The sequence below is a fragment of the Ixodes scapularis genome, unplaced genomic scaffold, assembly GCF_016920785.2.
Source record: "Ixodes scapularis isolate PalLabHiFi unplaced genomic scaffold, ASM1692078v2 PGA_scaffold7__128_contigs__length_106722199, whole genome shotgun sequence".
NCBI lineage: Eukaryota > Metazoa > Arthropoda > Arachnida > Ixodida > Ixodidae > Ixodes > Ixodes scapularis.
This window is the reverse complement of record NW_024609882.1, coordinates 6,020,509-6,033,375: the sequence shown is the minus strand read 5'-3', so window position 1 is coordinate 6,033,375 and position 12,867 is coordinate 6,020,509. Positions and strand designations below refer to the sequence as shown.

Genomic DNA, 12,867 nt, shown 5'->3' with positions numbered 1-12,867 from the left:
TATGTTTCGTTTGTTTTAAGTCCAAAAAGGTGCTTTTACAACAAAAACTCGGGCAGCTTCGCAATGCCTCCGCTAGATGCCGTCATCCGCGGTGCTGTATTTTGGGTTTTCATCGGAGCTACACATTGATCTGTGGAGCTAACAGTATTTAAAAAAATTATCATGTTTTTAAAGTGATCGCAATACAAATTTTGTCTCAGTTTTGCGTAAAAGCCTCGGGATTTGGTACGGATAAGTGTCTAGTGGTCAAAATTGTACAACATGGCGGCAGTCAAGTAGCGGTCACTTTTGACTGGTGAAAGGGAATACCAATTTATCGCTCTAAGCCCCTCTACCTCGTTGGGTTTCCGTCACGTTCATATTCAACGGTAGAATAAACGAACGCGCTTTCCAAACCAGAACAAACTGGGTAGTTCAGATCCTTGCTGCTGCGAGATTTAACGCTTCTATTTCACGCTTAAAACGTCGTTTCCAATATTGTGACTTAGCGGTCTGCCGATTGTTCGGCGCTGTGTCGCACTTTTAGTTAACGCTCTAACCGCGGGGGAAATATTCGGCGCTGGAGGCGGCCGTTGCTCCGCCCATTAGCCAAACTTTCCCGATATAGGGCTCTGGGTCTGCCCACTATTTCTTCTGATTAGAGCTCGGATATTTAGACTAGTTTAGTAAAAACTTTCACTAATAAAACCAATATGTTTATTCCTGGTCACGGAAAAAGTATAAAACTCATCCCCAAGTCGCATGCCGTATATGATTATGTAATGCGTTACTCTGACGGTGTTGCCTAACATTTATTAATTTTTTTTTATATTTTCAAAGCGCCCGCATGAATTTTTGGCGCGCGAAAAACAAAACACAATATTCGAACAAATGATGGAAGGCACTTACGATGATTGTCGCGCGAATTTTAACTTTGGACGCCGCCCGCAGCCATAATCCGTACTCGAAGTGACCGCTCACATACGCGAGAGCATTTGGCCTTGTGCGGCGTCATCTTAGGAAACACGAGTCCATCGTACGAGTCGCTCAAAAACGCATCGAAAGTAGGTGACCCGCACGAAACGTTCGTTTCACCGTTGTAATAACATACTCTTTTTTTTTTTTAACACACTGACTCACGCTCACTACAGTGAGTGAAATGTGGGCGTGAGAAGGAGAAAAAAAGCACTGTTTATCAAAGTTTGCGTTGCCGTCCTTCGCTGAGTTCAAAAGAGCGTTATGAGATAAAAAGCAAACAAAAGCACCGCGCGGAAAAGGGAGCAAACAACGTCGAAGTATCGGGTAGTTGGTATAGTTAAAAACAAAAAAGCCTAAAGGCGAGTAAAAAATAAAAGGTAACCAGCAGGGCACAGCGTCTCATGGTGCGAAGTGAAGAGTCCAGCGCTGTGTCCTGTTGGTTACCTTTTATTTTGTCGTCGTCTTTACGCTGTTTTGTTTTTAATTTAGAGCAAACAACTTGGGAAATACAGTATAGGGGCGAATTTATGGGTCAGGGGAGGAGTCAACAAAGAGAGCTGGCGTCCTAGACGGATGTCACGTCACGGGCTAAGAGTTTCCTAGACCTATTTTGCTGGCCTAATATTTATCAGTCCATAAAAATAAAAGCTTATCTTTAATAAAAACGGAAAAAAACCGCTGTGTCATAGTAGAAAAACCCAGAGACAAGGAGCTAAAAAGGACAGATCAACACCGTCTCAGACTTGTGTGTATTGTTCTTCTATACCCCCTCCCCCTTTATATATTCGTGCCTGCTACAGTAAGTTTTATTCTTCTTGTTTTTTCGCTTAGTTTACCAAGTGAAGGGAAGTAATTCCAAAGTGCCTGCACCCCGAATGTTTAGGACGCCCTTGCAAAAAAAAAAAAAAACACATTGGCCGCGTTGTTTTTGCTCCTTCTTGGAAAGTGAAAACTAACAAGCTCAGTACGGCGCAGTCCTCTAGTCGATCGCTCGCTCTGCGTTGTCTTCGTTTCCGGCAAGCATCGAGATGTGGATTCAGTAGGGAGGACACGCTCCTTGGTTTGCCACCACGGCATCCTCGGGGACAACCGACGCATCTCTCGTGCCCCACTGTGGCTGGAGGCACACAGAGTTGAACGCGGGCGAGGCCATCGGGGTACGAGCTCGGAGCTTGGAAGCTGGATTTGGCACTCAAGCATTCAGGCTAAGTAGGTTCTCGGCTGTGGCCCACCTTGCCCTTTTCCTCCCAAGCCAAGACCAAAAGCAAGCGACGTTGTATTATACGTAACGGGTTACTTCAAGTAGTGTATTTTTTTTTCGGTAGTGAAGTAGCGGTATGGCAACTTTCCGAAAGAAGGAACGAATACGTATCTTCGTTGATTTTTGATGAAGTAAAAAGTAATGGCATTCAGTTAGGTACTTCTGAAGAAGAACGTGTAGTACAACACAAGAAAATTATTAATCCTTATTTGGTTTTCGCACCAGCTCGCGCCTATGACTTCATTTAAAAAAAGCTCCAACAAGAAAATGAAGAAGATGTGCCGCGAGACAAGGACAGAGTAAGTAAGACAACATGACTGTGTCCTTATTTACTCTGTCCTTGTCTTGCGGCACGTTTTGTCAAAATAAGTCATGTACCAACTGGCCCATCTGTCACTATTGATAAAAAAAGATGTTCGTGAGTTAGTTAAAAAGATGAATGCCGTTTACAACTCCCTGTAACGCCGAATTAGAGCGCAGCTCTTGAGGAGGAGGGGGGAACGGTACTCAGGGGAGGGTATACCCCTCCTCCTCACCTCCTCATCCTGTCTGCTACCCCTCCCTCCGAGCGGCGTCGCCGTCGTCTCACGAGGATTACGTGATTTCACGGGGGTCACGTGACCTCGTGAGGGCACGTGACCCCTGTGAGGTCACATGACGATGACGTCATCACAATGATGTCATAGTCATGACGTCACTGATACGTCATCGGCATCGGCATCGTCACTGATGACGTCATCAGTGACGTCACGCGTCCCATAATGCACCGTGTGGTTACGCCGACGCCGACGGCGATGCCGCTCTACCCGGAAACAAGCGCCTAAGAGCAGCGCTCTAAAAGCCAGGAATTATTAACAACAGAAAGTACTGGAAGGCGGCTACTGCTTGAGAAGGAACGACACATCCAAAAGAAATGAGCAAGTAACTCTACTTTTGAGCTGAAGTAACGTGCTTATTTTGAATCTCAGTGACGAGTAGCGTACCAAGTTACTTTTGAGCGAGTAACATTGAGCGGTATTTATGCATTTACTTCTCTTCAGTAGCGTGTACATCTCTGTCACAGATTCAAGTGTCTTCGCTCTTGAGCGTGACCGCGTTTTGTGGCGGGAGGAAGTGACGTGTCTAAGCCATTTCCAGTCGTTTTATAAAAAGATCCTCTTGATGGTCCAAGATTCAGGGAGAATTTGCTGACGCCCTTGGAAACGGCTCTCAACAAAGGCCGCATGACTGGCTCTATGTGACTGTTTTAAAGCAAACGGAATCGGCTTAAAGGAGCTGTGTAACAGTTTCAGTGCTTTGCTTAAATAATTTGGGAGTTGGTGTCTCGACCTTTCTGAAGTAAGGAACAAAAAACCGCTTGTGCCTGCATCTCCAAATTTTTATTTTAAAAAAATCGACAAAAATTGAGGTTTTCGGCACCAATCAACTCCTTCCCCATCTTCCGAGTCACGTGTGCTGTGACGTCAATGGGGTTGGCGCGGGGTTCCGGTGAAGCTCTCTCTCTAGAGCCATCAGTGAGCAGCGAGAACTTATCCGCTCGCGAGTTGCGACCGCGTGACCACGTGCCGGTGGGTGCAGCGCGAACAATATGGTGAAAGGAGGAAAGTCTCATCCGGGTCCGGCCATACCCGTCCGGCCCTGTCCCCCTCCCCCTCCGGCTTCTGGCGGCTGTTCGCGGTAGCGGATAGAGCTGACTATAGTCCGTTGCAACGTAAGAACGAAGGGCGAGGATAAGACGGGCCGGGGAGGAGGAAGCAGACGGAACGCTAAAGAGAGAAGGAGGTTTTCCCCTCTCTTCTCCAGCGTTCCGTCTGCTTCCTCCTCCCCGGCCCGTCTTACCCTCGCCCTTCGTTCTTACGTTGCAACGGACTATAGGGTGCCTGAATGTCCTTTTGTTTAGGGTGATGCCATCCTTTGTAGTACCCGATGCCGACAGCACGCGCTCACGGGAAAAATACAAAGAAATCGACGAAAACAAAATGTCGCCATAGCACAGTCGGCGCCACAAACGCGTTCAGGGACACGCTCTTTCACACGCTTCTCAACGAAACAGAAAAATGAAAGTGTGAGACAAAATGGCCAGATGTCTCCACCCTAAGCAAAGCGCACATGAAGGCACCCTAGAGGTGACGGTTTTCTGGTCGAGGATAGATGGCGCCACTAAAACTCCGTATAATGAAAGTTTTGTCGATGATACCAGGTTTTTGACGCATTTATATTTATGTTGGAACGACAAGATTTATAGAAAAGTTACCTTTTATCGAGCAGGTATTCGCACAACTTGCTATTTTTCTACAAGATTCACCTTTGACGTCACGCCGCGTGTTTCTCATGGCCGCCGCTCGCGGCTGCAGGTTGGGGAATATTCTAATTTTTGCCTCCCGATTACGCGGCGGAATCGCAACATTTCGAAGGAAGGAGATGCATTGTCTGTCCTTTGTGACTAGGTGAACAATGTCAAAAGTAGAAGACGTCAATTCTTTCCACGGTAAAATCGTTGCACAGCTCCTTTAAACGCATTGCTTAACTTCCGCCAAGACAACAACGAACAAAACAATGACGCGTGCACGGAATAAAGCGGACGCCGTGGAAACAGCGTCCCAGAGGGCGCTGCGAAAGGTAGGGGACCCCGCTGATCGGCTTCCATATGCATGAGGCCACACCGACGTCGTCCGCGAGCCACGCGTCTGACCGGGCGGTCAGACGCGTGGCTCGCGGGCAAACGGCACCGGAGCGACGACCGCTTCACAGATGATCGCTTGGTCGCTGGCCGCGAATCCCTTTATTGTCCTCGAGTGCCGAAGTCGGTGCTCAAAAACTGCCGATTTCCACCAAGGCCGGTGGCCAAAAAAACCCGATGTTGTCCGTCGAAAAAAAAAAAATCAGCGTTTCGAAGAGTCGAGCGATTTTCCGCAGGACCTTTATGACTTCTTCATATTCCCAAGCACGTCCTCTGGTTCCCGAGTTGATCGAGCCCACGCTCGCAAAAGAAGGTTGATAGCGCGACGTACTGGCAGTGTCTGCAAGATGTGGTTCTTGCCAGTCGGCGGTGGTACGACGAGAGAGTTTGGGGAAACAAATTTTCCTGCAGTCATACTCTAATCTTGTCACTTCAAGAAAAAGAGTTTACTCGAAAGGCGAACGTGCGAACTCTGTTTCGTGGTTTAAAATATGACCAACGAGAGCAGCCAGGACGGTGAAATAAGACGCAGACTGCCACACGTACGGCCTGAAAGTACGGACGTAGGTATCAAGAACGGGTGACGGGTGCCATGAAAAAACACGGCGGGAATGCCGCGAGATGAATAACATGCGGCACGATAAACGAAGTTCCAGCGTTCCTAAGACGGACGGCGTTCGAAACAATTCTTTTTATTATTTTTGGCGTTTGTAGCGCCCAAGAAACACTGTGTGCTAAGTCTAAACGCGCGATAGTTCCGCCATTTTATTCATAGGAAAAAAAAACAAAAAAAAACATGGCCTTAGATAGTGAGATTTCGACAACGAAATTTCCCAAGCTCTGTTTGTGCATCCCATGAATCACATGCAGGAAAATAGTAGCTGCGAAACATTTAAAAACGAAACAGACAACAAAACTTCTAGTGCTTCGTTTGTGTTTCTTCAAGTACGGTCTATTTCTGTTTTTTTTTCTTTTTTTTTTTTATGGACAGAATATAAAATGCGTTTCAACGGCAGTTTAGCAAAAATAAAATTTGCTTTATGGGAAAAACGATTAAGACGTTCATTGTTTAGACCGCAAAAGGTCAATCTGCCTTTGAGGAATGACGTCTCTGGTTTTAATGTAAACGAGAAAGTGCCACTACTCCTCTGAGATCTTTAGCGTGAAGCACGCGGTACTACACTGTGTGCACGCTGGTACGATGCGTATTCAGATTGAAACAAACAGGAACGGGGATATAACTTAGCAATAATGTATAGACTTACGTGTTGCCGGGCGAGCCAATATATTACCTTTTCATACCACTGACTGCATCATGTAGGCGAGTCATTGTAGCATCAAAACTCGTTTAAATACGATTTAAAAGCTCGGCAGCCTCGTTTTTTTTCCCCTTAATCTTAAATAAATGAGAACAACACGAAAGCTATCTTCGTTAACCCCCAAAATAAAAAGCTGATGTAGTGCGCCGAACACATCGCTGTATTAGTTCTAAACTGACATGTGTCGTTGGTTTGTTGAATAGACATCATTTCATTCTTCCATTCAACGCAAATCTCCTTTTATATAACTCACTATCTTTGTCTCACTTGAGCTACTGTCTATTTGTTTGGGATGCAATAATTAAAACTAATCAGCACAAATAATTTTATTGTCGAAAAGAGTATTAAGAAGCTTTTTTGAGAAGCTAAGGATATTAAAGATATATCAATATCATGAATCTACATTCAGCGTCATGTACAAAAAAGAGTAACACATGATACAAAGTTGTTTATTGTAATACAAAAAAAAGAGAAGAACATATTTTACCCCAGCACGCTCTTCATTCTAAGTTGTTTATTATATTTCGCACTATTAAGAGAGAGAGAAAAAAAAAAGATGTCGGATATTCCACCCGTCACCCGAAGGTTTGGCTACACTTTGTTTCAGCTTAATCAAAATTAAAATTAACTGTTGGGCTAGTTGGCTATACATTGTTAAAACTCAAAAGCGCAAACATGAAGAAAAGAAGAGGGAGTTTTAGCTGTTGTCCAGAAACAGCCGATGTTCCGCGCTAATGGGACCAATCAAGCAGCGACAAAAATGCAAGTCACAGGGACTTTTCTGTTTGTGATTGGTTCGGTGACAATAAAACACGTAAAGAAACACGGCGAACACCATTATGGTGCGTTTTTGACGATATCAGATTGATCCCATCCGCTCGTAGCGTCGGCTGCTCTGGACTTAAGGTGAAACAAAGTATAGTACACAAGTCACGTAATCGCCGACATCCTTGGATACGGTCATCCATATCACTCATGGAGAAAAAACCACAGCCATAACACTCGGGTAAGGAACCCCATCCATGTCCCTCGCGGAGAAAACCGCATCCATCGTTTTAACTACACACACACATCACAGCCCACGCTCCGCTACTGTGGTGCCCAGGGCGCGTCTACGACTGGTGTGTTTAGCGTCCTATACTGCTCATACATCCAAAGTGGTCCCGAAGTAGCAAAAAATGACGTCAGAGAAGCCGAAGTGTCACGCTTCTGCATGTCACGATCCTGGCGGTTGGTCGTAGAAATGCTAACGAAAAGGCTGTGAGTAGCACGAGCGAAGGCGAGTGTAGCTGTCGTCACGGCGTCCCAACTTCTGGTTGCCGAAGCTTCCGTGAACTGTCGCAGTGGAGAGCGACCTGCAGCAGAACAGGCGTCTGCCACATATACCACAGCTGTTGGGACGCCGTCAGGATCGCAACCGGCGACAGCATGGCACCTCTATGACGTCATCAGGCGGAAATCGAGGGACCACTTTTTTGGGGGTATGTTCCAAATCTTACCCAAGTAGCCTGTTTCCTACGCCAGTGGGTAATACCACGTGACAACGCGAGCAAACGATCCGTAACTCGATTTTGGAACGGCCGGGATCACCACCTGGATGTTACGCGGATTGGCTTCGTCTTCGACTACGGCAAAAAGAAAGCATAGCAGCGATGACGGAAAATAGCAGACGATTTCTCTTGATCATGAAAAAACCACTCGAAGAGACGATAATGTTAACCGGTTCGAAGTTTTTCTCTGACAATGATGACGCGGTGTTTTCTGAGGTGGCTCCACCAGCTCTTTTTGCTCACCTTCCTCTTTGGATGTATATTGAGATCAAAATTACTTACTCCTTTCAGTTAGACATCAAAAATTTTGTTATGTTCCACGCATCGTAATTTGCACGTATTACGTTTTGAGGAAACTGCTTCCAAACGGGGCTTTCTCAACAGTGATATGTAACTCATGTTGGCTTTGACGCGAATATGACTACAAAATCACGGAGAGAACTTCAAAACCACCATAAACAATTTCTTAGGAGGGGAGATGTTGTGGGGTTGTAGACCGATATCATATATTACATAAAAGCTTCGATGATTTCACTGCTTTAGAAGCGTTATCCTCTCATTACTCACACTTTGGGCAGAAAAAAACTTGCTGTACATCTAATTTGTTCGAACATTTTCATCCTTTTATGTAAAGAGTTCTTTCCAACGCCGAGGTGCGGAGAAGCTCCTGTTTATGATCGCACTCTGATAATAACAACAGGTATAGGGAGTATTCACTAGACGCCATATTTGTGGTTGCTGTTTAAAGCACGTTGCACGTTGCGGAATGCACGTTGCAGAAGAACTGTGGAAACTCGCCATCAGCACGCGCTCAGCATTCGCGGACACAGCTATGGCCGCCAGTCCCTACACCTCCCCGGGGAAGATGCGCGGTCTGGATTGATGCACAGACAAAATCTTCGTTGAAAACAGCAAATCTCAATAACCACACATAAATGGCTGCTCCTCATTATCTGTTATTTCGAACATCTGCACGAAAGCCAACGGAGTAAACGATCTTTGTCGACTGTTGGCGCAGAAAGCAGACGACGAGCAGACGGCGAACAGATCTTGTGACGTATTTACCCGATTTGATCCGACGTTAGCCCCCGATCGAGGAGGGTAGCTTGAGTAATTACTCCGGAGTAAACAACCCGCTTCTGGAACGCAAATCCTGACGACATCGAGTAAGCGCGAGTAAGTTTTGATACGCAACAGTACGAAACCTTTGCTCCGGAGTCAGATCGAGTAAATTTTGAAACACAGCCTTAGACGCGGTAAACACACCAGTCGGAGGCGCGTTTCATGCGACATACCGCTGCTACGGAAGCCCAGAGTGAAGAACAGCCGGCGACGGCAGTGCCGCAACTGGGCACGCCCGCATCCCTCCGCGCCGCGGAGCAACACCTTTTAGATAACAAAGCCGTAGTGCTGAATGAGATCGTGTAATCAGAGAAGGCCAACGCTGGCCACAGATTAAACATGACGATTGCGTCAACGTTCGGCTCAAACTTGACTCGAAGCCGAGCGCTTGCGCAGCACTCGGTTCCAATCTGCTTCCAGCGTTGGCCTTCTCTGATAGCGCCATCTCGTTCAGCACTACGGCTTTGCTATCTATGAGGTGTTGCACGGCGCATCCTCCTCTCTGGCTCCGCGCCAGATGTGCTCGTGACTTTGCCGAAAACGAAAGGGCTCGATCGTTTTGACGAAAACCCGGTGGTGTCTGTCAGTTTGTCAGCGCCGGGGAGAGAGGGAGAGGTTGACGCGTGCTGACGTCAGAGCTTCGAACCAATGGAAGCGTCGCACGCGTCATCCTCTCCCCTCCTTCTCCCTCTCTCCCCGGCGCTGACAAACGGAAGACACCACCGGGTTTTTGTCAGAACGAGCGTTATAATACGCTAACACATTAAAATGAAAGATTTTACCCTAAAGCATATCGCAGGAAATTAATCTCTTCGGAATCGATGTGTTACCTAAATCAGTAAATTAGTCTTTCTCAGTTCAAATATTTTGTAAATAGAACCTCAAGCTGCCGCTGCCTCGAAAGACCAACTGTCTTTACCATTATACGCATCAATCAGAGACTCGGGCGGGCCAGCCGGAACATCCTGGCGGGCGGTTAATTGCCGACCCCATCTTTTAGAGAGTCTATAAAGATCGAGTAAGATCGAATAAGCCGCACAGCTACAGCTCTTTCTCTCTCTCGTCCAGTAAAACGTTGACTTATGGGCTCTGCGAACTACTGACAAAGTGACTGTTGATCGAACTAGAGTGTTGTGTTTTGGTAATTTTGACGGTCTTTTTTTTTTTTGTTTTTTAGTACTCGTCTTGACTGTCCAACTGGGAAGACTATCTTATTGATGCTTAAGAGTGCTAAAAATTGGGCTAGTCGTTTTTTTGTTTGTTTTTCTTTTGTTTTTTTAGGCTTTGATTAATCTGTGCGGCGAAGGATTACCAATAACGACACTGAGACCAGAAAGACGATGCAACCTACAGAAAGAAGCGCAAACTATACTCAGTTTCACCTTACGTCCGAGCGCAGCGGACGCTACGAGCCATCGGAGCCAATGCAAGGCCATTTGTGGGTCACGTGACCTTGGAGACGGGGCACAGCGAGGCACGGAAAGCGTATCACGGGTCAGGTCCACAGAACGGGGTTGGCTGGGATAGCTCGTAGCGTCCGCTGCGTACGGACGTAAGATGAAACGGAGATAACAACTCCCTGTTGTTGTTGTTTTTTCCTTCCACACAAAAGTGGAAGAAGAAAGGACGCGGAAAGAGAAGAAAGAGAAAAAAAGGTAAGAGAAGTAAAAACATGGATAAAAATTAAAAGAGGAACGTTCATCGTGGGACGCGTACTCTTCACCTTTCGCTCATTCCGGGTCAGTTGGAGATTTCTGCCCCAACCATGTACACCCGTACGAGTATGCATAAGAGTATGCATCGCGGTATGCATTGGAATATGCATTGGAACATGCATTGGTGCCTGTCAAGCTGTGAGTAGTCTACACTGCTCTTTTTCTCGCCGCCCTCCCTCTGTACACTCAAAGTGAAAATAAGCGTTGATTGATCGGTTGATCGGTTGGCGTCCCAACGCGTTTGTCGGAGGGGGCAGTCGTCGCGTCGCTGCGACTGAGTCCCGGCGACTCCGAGGAAGGCAGGGTGCGCTCACCTGTTGCTGCGAGTCGGCACCGTGGTCTCGTGGCGCAACTCCGCGGTCTCCCGTCGACTTTCAAGGAGTGCGCGAGATTTTATGAGGGTTCTCGCTCGCGCCCGAAGCGCCACCCACCCCGGGTTTCGGATCCACGGCGAGAACCCACGCGCCTTGACGTCGCCCGATGACGTCAGAGCGGCCCTCGTCCAATCGGAGCTGTCCCAGAGGCGCGTCTGCTATCGGCACTGCCCGCGCGCTCGCACTGCCCGTTGCCTCGTTCACCGCCCTGCTGGACCAGTGTCGAAATTTACGTCCTATGGTGGCGTGCTGACAAACAGTGCCAGGCGTCGCCTAAAAACTGCGTTTATACAGTAATGGACCACTTGGGAGGAGCGAGGTGTGGCTTATTTTGTTCGCGTTGCTTGCTGCGTGGTTCTTTTTTTCTTTTTTTTTAGTTCTTATCGGGCAATGTCATAATTTAAGGGGCTTCGAATATGATAATCCTTTCGTTTGTGAACTGTTGGTGTCAGTTGAAAATGCCTGGACTCGTCAAACACAGAGTCGGGGGCCGAAGTTTACAGAGCTCGTTGATTGAACTCTTGCGATCATGACGCAGCAGTTTGCGAACTTCCGGCCCCTCAACTTTGTGTCTGAAGAGTCTACGGCCCCGGATGAAGGAATAGGGACTCAAATAAAAGATCGCTGCGTCATTCCTAACCTTTACAATGAAAGCAACGACGTTCAGGATTGCCATATTAAATGGAAATATTGAAACTAGGAGAATACCATATATGTTGAAGGTGGCCTTAGTCCCTCCAATATACAAAAAAGGTAATCAAAAGTTGGTATCAAACTAAAGACCTATAGCAATTCTACCAGTTTTATCCAAATTATGAAAACGTTTTTGTTTAAAAGTATCTGATCGTTTTTCGAACAATTTGCTTTATTAAATAGCTGCCAGTATGGCTTTAGACAGCAAAAAAGCACAACTCTCTTGGTGGGGGATTTTACTGACTACATTTATGAGAGTATAAAGAATAATAATATAGTCCTAGCACTTTTGCTTGACCTAAAAAAAAGCGTTCGATACAATCGATTACGGGTTGTTATTAAATAAACAAAGAAATATTGGGTCATATGACCTTTTCTTCAGCTTTTTGAGAATTACTTTCATAGCAGTACACAACGTGTACTTCTATAAGAGGTATCATAAGTGAATTCTTGTTCGTTACTTCCAGCGTACCACAGAGGTTCATCTTAGGTCCTACGCTATTTAGAATTTATATAAATGACAGATAAATTGTCTCTAAATTTTCAGTTATACCAATACCCGTACAACATTGCCACATTGTATTGACACATAACAATAACGAAGGTGCAGTTTTCATTTTTCAAAGTGACATAAATAAGTTAGTAGACTGGTTCTTGTTGATTACCATATTTGTAAACAAAACCAAGACCAACTTAATCTGCTTCCGGACACATCAGAAAAGAGTGAACTTTATACGTCCTGTCTATCTGCATTCCACCGATTGCAACTCTTGCGACTGATGCCCGCTCGTATATTCTACCGAAACAAAATATTTACGAATAACTTACAATGAATGCGTAACGTGGAATGCACACGTCGAAAATCTAGTAAAACGCCTATGACTGGTCTTAGCACGTATGTACAAACTAAGAAATATCTATAATATTTCACTTAGGAAAAGAGTACACGAAGCACTAGAAGTCTTCCTCTTGCGTTACGGAATCCCTGTGAACGGCTCCTGTTCTGCACACCGGAAGAAAAAATTAAAAAGACTAATATATAAAATTGCAGATGGTATTACATATGGTTCAAATTTTGAAGCCCTTGATAACGATGACAAATTTTCCTCTCTGCAAATATTGAGGAATTAAGGAAATTTGTAGTTTTAATTAAATATTATTATACTAACAATTTCTAGCATCGCGTCAACAGAAAA

At 45.8% G+C, this 12,867-nt stretch overlaps 1 protein-coding gene across 1 annotated transcript in view; it reads right to left on the bottom strand.

Annotated features, from left to right (window-relative positions):
* LOC115309366 overlaps positions 1-11,050 on the bottom strand; it is a 138,268-nt gene extending 127,218 nt beyond the window's left edge. Inside the window, exon 1 of the mRNA XM_040500076.2 lies at positions 10,919-11,050. The gene's annotated coding sequence lies outside the window, so the exon portion shown is untranslated. The remainder of the gene's footprint in view (positions 1-10,918) is intronic.
* Between the last annotated feature and the right edge of the window lie 1,817 nt (positions 11,051-12,867).